We start from the raw sequence: 6963 nt of genomic DNA on the forward strand, positions 1-6963 counted from the left end.
CCTGAAGAAGATGAAAAGGAGAAATAGAGCTTCTGGGATGTTATTCAAATTGTATTTTGGCATTATTATTCCTTTGTTGGACTTCTTTAGCTTTACTCTGATTTTCAATACGACCAGCTCATGATCTGTACCACAGTCTGTTCCTGGTCTTGTTTTCGTAGAAAGTATGGAACTTCTCCATCTTCTGCTACCAATTATATAATTCCTATATTGACCATTTGGTGATGTCCACTCGTACAGTTGTCTTTTCGGTTGCTCAAAAAATGTGTTTGCAAGAAACAAATTATTAACTTCACAGAATTCAATAATTCTTTCTCCTGCTTCATTTCTTTTATTTATTTATTTTTATTTATTTATTCTTGGATTTATTAGTCGCCCATCTGGCTAGTTACCCAGCCACTCTGGGCGACGTACAAAACAGAATAATACATTAGACATTAAGCATACCATAAGCATTAAAAATTTTAAAACATACAGTAAAAGTTTCAACCCATCCCAAAAGTCTGCCTGAAGAGCCAAGTCTTTAAAGTCCGGCGGAAGCTCATCATAGAGGGGGCATGTCGGAGATCATTTGGGAGGGAGTTCCATAGGGTGGGGGCCAATATTGAGAAAGCCCTCTCTCTGGTCCTCACCAGCCTAGCTGATTTAGCTGGTGGGATTGAGAGAAGGTCTTGAGAGGCTGATCTTGTCGAGCGGCATCCCTGACAGTGCTGGAGGTGCTCCTTCAGATAAACTGGGCCCAACCCGTATAGGGTTTTAAAGGTCAAAACCAACGCCTTGAATTGGGCCCGGTAAACAACCAGTAACCAATGTAACTCCTTCAAAACTGGAGTAATATGATCTTGTCGGCGGCTACCTTTGATCATACGAGCCGCCACATTCTGTACCAGTTGCAATTTCCGGACCGTTTTCAAGGGTAACCCCACGTAGAGCGCATTACAGTAGTCTAGGCGAGAGGTGACCAGGGCATGTACCACTGGCGGGAGCAAATGGTTGGGAAGGTAGGGGCGCAGCCTCCGTATCAGATGCTGTTGATACAGCGCTGCCCTGCTCACAGCCGAGACTTGAGCCTCCATGGACAGCTGGGAGTCAAGAATGACCCCCAGGCTGCGGACCTGGTCCTTTAGGGGCAATCGTACCCCATTGAACATCAGGTCCACACCCCCCAACCTTCCCTTGTCTCCCACAAACAGTACCTTGGTTTTGTCAGGATTCAGCTTCAGCTTGTTCCTTCCCATCCAGTCACTCACCGAGTCCAGGCACTTGGACATGGTTTCTACAGCCAACCTCGGTGAAGATTTAAATGAGAGGTAGAGCTGCGTGTCATCATTTCTGTCTCCTAGGCCCCATATCTCCACAATTCCTAATTCTTCTCTGTTCCCTACTAATGCATTCCAATCCCCCATGATTATCATCATATCTTGTTTTGGTGTGTGATCAATTTCTTCCTGTACTTCTGCGTAAAATCTCTCCAATTCCTCTTCTTCTGCATTTGCCGTTGGAGCATAGACTTGGATGATGGTTATGTTGATAGGTTTCCCATTTAATCTCATTGATATAACTCGCTCAGACCTTGCGTTGTAGCTACTAATTGCTCTTGCTACATCACTTCTCACTATTAAAGCAACCCCTTTTCTTCTTAATTTCTCATTTCCTGCATAAAATATTTTGTAGTTACCTGATTGAAAATGTCCCATTCCCTTCCATTTTACTTCGCTCACACCAAGTATTGTAATGTTGATGCATTCCATTTCTTGCTTGACAATTTCTAACTTTCCCTGGTTCATGCTTCTCACATTCCATGTTTCTGTTGTGTGTGTCGTACAACTCTGGACTCTCCTTTTGCATCTGTGTGCATCAGCCTCTGGGTTCCTTTCAGCTTTGACCCAGCTGCGTCATTAGTCACAGCGGTACTCGTACTTGTTCTTTGTTCTTCCCCAGTAGGTCGGTGAGTGTCTTCTGACCTGGGGGTCTCATCTTCCAGCACTATCTCGTGTTGCATTTTGGATACTCTGTTCATAGGGTTTTTGTGGTAAGAGGTATTCAGAGGTGGTTTACTACTGCCTTCCTCTGAGTTTGGATGCATCTTAGTCTGGTGTCTCAGCTTTGACCTTTCACCCTTGGGTGCCCCTGCTAGGAGTTTAGCCTCTTGGTCTGGACTCCTGACGGCATTGCTCTTAGCTTCTTCAACACTCTCAAACCCCCTCACAACGTTAAGGTGTGCATCCTAGAGGGAACTATCACATAGTAATTTACTATTGCCTGCATGTAACCACCCAGTAAGACAGATGTCTCATCTCATCACCTGAATTTCATATCAGGTGCAAATGTTTGATAAAATGGTCATCTGCATTCACTCACCATATGATATGAACAATGATGGCAAAATGGAAGAATATGATGATTATATTTGTTACCTGCTCTTCACCAGCAAGTCCTAGCATGGGCTACAGCAAATCAAAATTCAGTATAAAAACAATTAAAACAAATTACAATCACAGGAACAGGTCCTGAAAACATACATCTCAAGTGCCAAAGGCCATGGTAAACAGGGGTGTCTTCAATATTTCCCCAAAACTGTACAGATGACCCATGTTCACGCTATCACCAGGCTATTTCACCCACTACAAACCTAGCTAATATCTGGCAGTACAGATGTGAAAGCCGGGGGGGGGAGGGCAAAGTTAAAAGAAATTGTGCTTTCCCCCATTTTTTCTGGTTTTTCCCTAGAAAAATTGGGGGGAAATGGGGGAGGGGAAAGAAACAGAGGAAAAAAACCTCCCTCACCCTTCCCCCCCCAAGCCTTCACGTCTGTATCTGGCAGTAAGATATTGAGATGGCAGTTGACACCCATGGATTTGACCCATCACCTTTACTCAGAATGCTGTTGTAAAACTAGAATATGAATCTTTGCAGGGTACATATAATCTTTGGATTACAGTGTCAGAGACAATATTAGATTCCTTCCTCCTTATGTTTGATATTAGACTGATGTACAAGTGCACATATTTCACTTCATCTCATCATTGATTGACACATTCACAATCTTCCCCAACCTATAATTCCTACCACCACTGATCATTGGCCATGCTGGCTGAGGCTGATGGGAGTTGGAATCCAACATCTGCATATGCCAGTTTGGGCAATATTGCATTGTAAGATGACTCACAGCTGAATGTGTTGGGTGCTTCCATTGGAAAGTGCTGAGGTAGCGTGAAAGTCCTGTCTCACATCTGTGATGGCTCATTCATATTGTGCATGTGTGAACTGATCATCAGTACAAGAATGTCCTGCTGCGTTTCAGAATCCAACCTATTAGCTTCTTCACACACAAACCCCACTGTAACCATTACCGTCACCCCTGTTTTTCATTTGCTTTGTGGTCTGAATATTGTCCAAATATTTGTGCCTCAAGGGGCACATATGCTTGTATATATTCCTTCTTGTTTATATAATGAAAAGCCAAATACTAGTGCCAAGTGGTGGACCCAAGAGAACTTTAACAGGGTATTCAAGTCCTGCAATTTGGCATGCTAGGAGATTTCCATATTTGTACATTCAGGCTGTCTGTATATTAATTACTATTTGTCAAGTACTGACTGTGCTTGGCAGTGTGGAGAGCATAGAGGCAGACATAAGTTCTTCCACACACGAAAAAAACTCTTTTTTTATTACATTATTTTCTTCAAAAAGCCTATACTGTAACAAAAGAAGGAATTTGGTGGTGGTGGTGGTGGTGAAGTCTGATAGTAAATATCTAAGATGTCCTATTATAAAGAGCCATGACAGGAAAGGTCAAGCAGGGGGCACAGGACAGCAGTTCTGAAGATGGCAGCATAACCTAGCTCATAACCTGTTTTCCCTGCCTACCCGAGAGTGCAAAAACAAGGGATTGCAATGGCAAACAATCAGAAACATTTTTTGTTTCCAGACCAGTTGCAGAAAAGAAGAGGCTGGGACATTTTTCTCTCCTCCTCTTCCATTTTTGGTTAATTTGTACATTTTAAATGAATACACCAATTTGATGCTGGTTTCTGTCAAAATCTGCTAGGTTCTGCCCCAGGCCTGTCAAAAACTGCTGGGCTGTGCCTTGGACTTGCTTTGGCCTCCATCCCCGAGCCAGAGCACTCTGCCCTCAGGTCCCACACAGATATTAGAGCAGAATGTGTTTGATTTCAAGAACCCCAGCCTTACCTGGCTGACCATGTTACAAAGCTAGTGGGTCCGTTTGACATGGTGGGTAACGTTTTCCAAGTCCGACCTAACCACCAAAAATCAGAGGCCTGAAACCATAAGAAATTGTGGACTTGTTGACTACAGTCTGGTATGAGGTAAAATGTTGTAGCAGAGAAACGTGTTGGTGAATGAAAGGAATAAAGCTTTCTGGAGCACTATGGGTGTTTTGTTTAAATGTGGTTAGCATTTCTTTCTTTGTAATACTGTGTAAATAACAAAAATCAGAAAAGCTTAACCACCCACATACAATTCTTTTAGCATGTGTTGGAGGGGAAAACACGATTCATTACTTTTCTCTTGTCATGGAAAATGGCAGGAAACATCAGTGACATTCAGGAAGCAGAGAAAGATTGCAGTTCCTGCCGCATCAGCGCATGATTTTTGTAAATCAAATATTACTTTTAAAACGGAATAAATTACAATTACTGGTGCATGACACCCCAAAAGGAATAAATTACCATTACAGTTACAATTATTCTGAAAGGAACTGATTACGTTACTACCAAGTGTTAGCCTTGGCTGCTGCACACTAAGTTACCTAAAACAACATTAAAAATAAACACACACACACAGAGGTAGTAGAAAAATTCTTTTTATCCATAAGATAGCAGTGGTGGTCTCTTCATTAGTAAGGGAGGCGGGGAGGGAGACAGAGTCCACTACTGAGATCTTTGCACGTCAGACCAAATGCAACCCCCCTACACACACAATCTCAGCCAGCAAATACAATCTCTCTCACTTAACCAGCTCCCGGACCCTATCCTGCCACTGACTAAGGGACATCCATCCAAGCAAACATTTTCCTCTGAGATGCAAAAAAAGTTAAAACACTTCAAATGCAGCAAAGTAGCCAGGGAGGGCGGTGGAGGCCGCTTTGCATGCCATTTGCAAACACAGTATTAACACACACACACACACACACACAAATCATTGTGTCTCACCTCCACAGCTCTTTATCTCCATTCCGCTGATGCCCCCTTCTTCTCCTTCATCCATGTCCTTGCCCTCTAGCTCCTTTCTCCCTCCCCTCCATTCTTCTCCACTACTTTCCATTTTTTAAACAATTGTTTTCTCCACTCCACCCTGTCTCACTCTCCACCTCCTCCCTCATTGCCGCCTCAACATCCACAGAGCACAAGGGAAGAGCGATGCTGCACAGAAGCCCAGTTTGAGGCACATGATTTTCATCCACAATCAGAGGAGCAGAAGACTTCCCCTGCTCCCCCACCCAAGTAATGCCCAAAAGTAATGCTGGGATCATTACAATTACTCCTCAAAAGTAATAAAATTGCTCCTATTACAATCAAAATGTAAAGGAATTACCCACTCGTTCCTCAAAAAAGTAATTAATTACAAGTATTCATTTTTGTAACTAATTATTTCCAAGCTCTGTACGTTCCTTAGCACTAGAAATTGAAACCTTCTTAATGTGTGATATGCTGTGTTGCATATACCAATATTAATGTGTGTTTTTCCACAGGATATACCATTTTCTGTACCACTCACCCCATCCTTCCCTGCTCCATCATGCTTTTTAAGAATGTTTTAGTAACAGGTAAGTCACTATGATACAGACCAAGGGTGGGGATGTTTTTCAGTCTGAGGGCCACATTCTCTCATGGAGAACCTGCTGGGAGTCACATCCAATGGTTGGTGGGGCCAGGGGCAAAATGGGTGGGGCCAAGGAGCAAAAGTGAGCACAGCAAGAGTATGACTCTTACCCAGTGCTTTTTTGGTAAAACAAACAAACAAACCATTATGTGCCAATACTCATACCTTGATAAAGGTGCCATGGGTACCAGCACAAAATGGCTGCCATGGGTAGCAAAAAAAGAGGTGCTGGTATTTCATACTGGTGAGCACCGTCACAAAAAAAGCCCTGCTCTGACCTTTGTACATATGGTGGAGACATCCCAAAATGTAGAACTTTTGGATATTTTTAATGATTTGAATAATGACACTGTATAATCCAATAATTGTAATTCTGAGATATCTGAGAGATATAGGAACTAAGCAAGTATATGTAATTGTAGTTATCTGCTATCTTTTCGGTGCCAAGTTAAAACCTTCCTCTTTCCCAATGCATTTTAACTTAAGCTATTGATTGTTCATTTGTTGTATTGTTTTTAGACTGTTTTATTGTTATACGTTTTTATTGTATTATATTGTGTATTTTAGTATTTTTGTTGTTCACCGCCCAGAGAGCTTTGGCTAGTCAGGCGGTATAAAAGTTTAATAAATAAATAAATAAATAAATAATGGCAAATAGGATTTTGATAGCTCAGCATTGGATAAAAGTAGAAATAAATGTGATACTATGAGAGATAAAGTGCTTTTCCTTGTTGAAATGTTTGAAACTCACTGACCTTATGTATTGCCTATGATATGGAATACAATCAAAAATTCTATAGTACCAAGCATTATAGGAAACAGCTTCTCTTATCTGTGGTCTACTTTGGACCTCTCTGGACACCAATGACACCAGCCTCTGACTGGGAGATGCATTCCAGGTTTCTAGACATTGAAACTTTCCCAGTTCTACCTGGAGGTGCTGCAGATTGAACCTGGGACCTTCTGCATGCAAAACAGATGCTCTACCTACTGTTGAGCTATGACCCGTCTGCAAAGTGTGAATATCATAAACACATATTTGAAAACATGTCCACCATAGAGGTACGCTTAGCTACAGAGTTCATGGCAAATTGATGTTGCCTGTGCATAATGTAT

This window comes from Rhineura floridana, chromosome 8, assembly GCF_030035675.1.
Source record: "Rhineura floridana isolate rRhiFlo1 chromosome 8, rRhiFlo1.hap2, whole genome shotgun sequence".
Classification (NCBI taxonomy): Eukaryota; Metazoa; Chordata; class Lepidosauria; order Squamata; family Rhineuridae; genus Rhineura; species Rhineura floridana.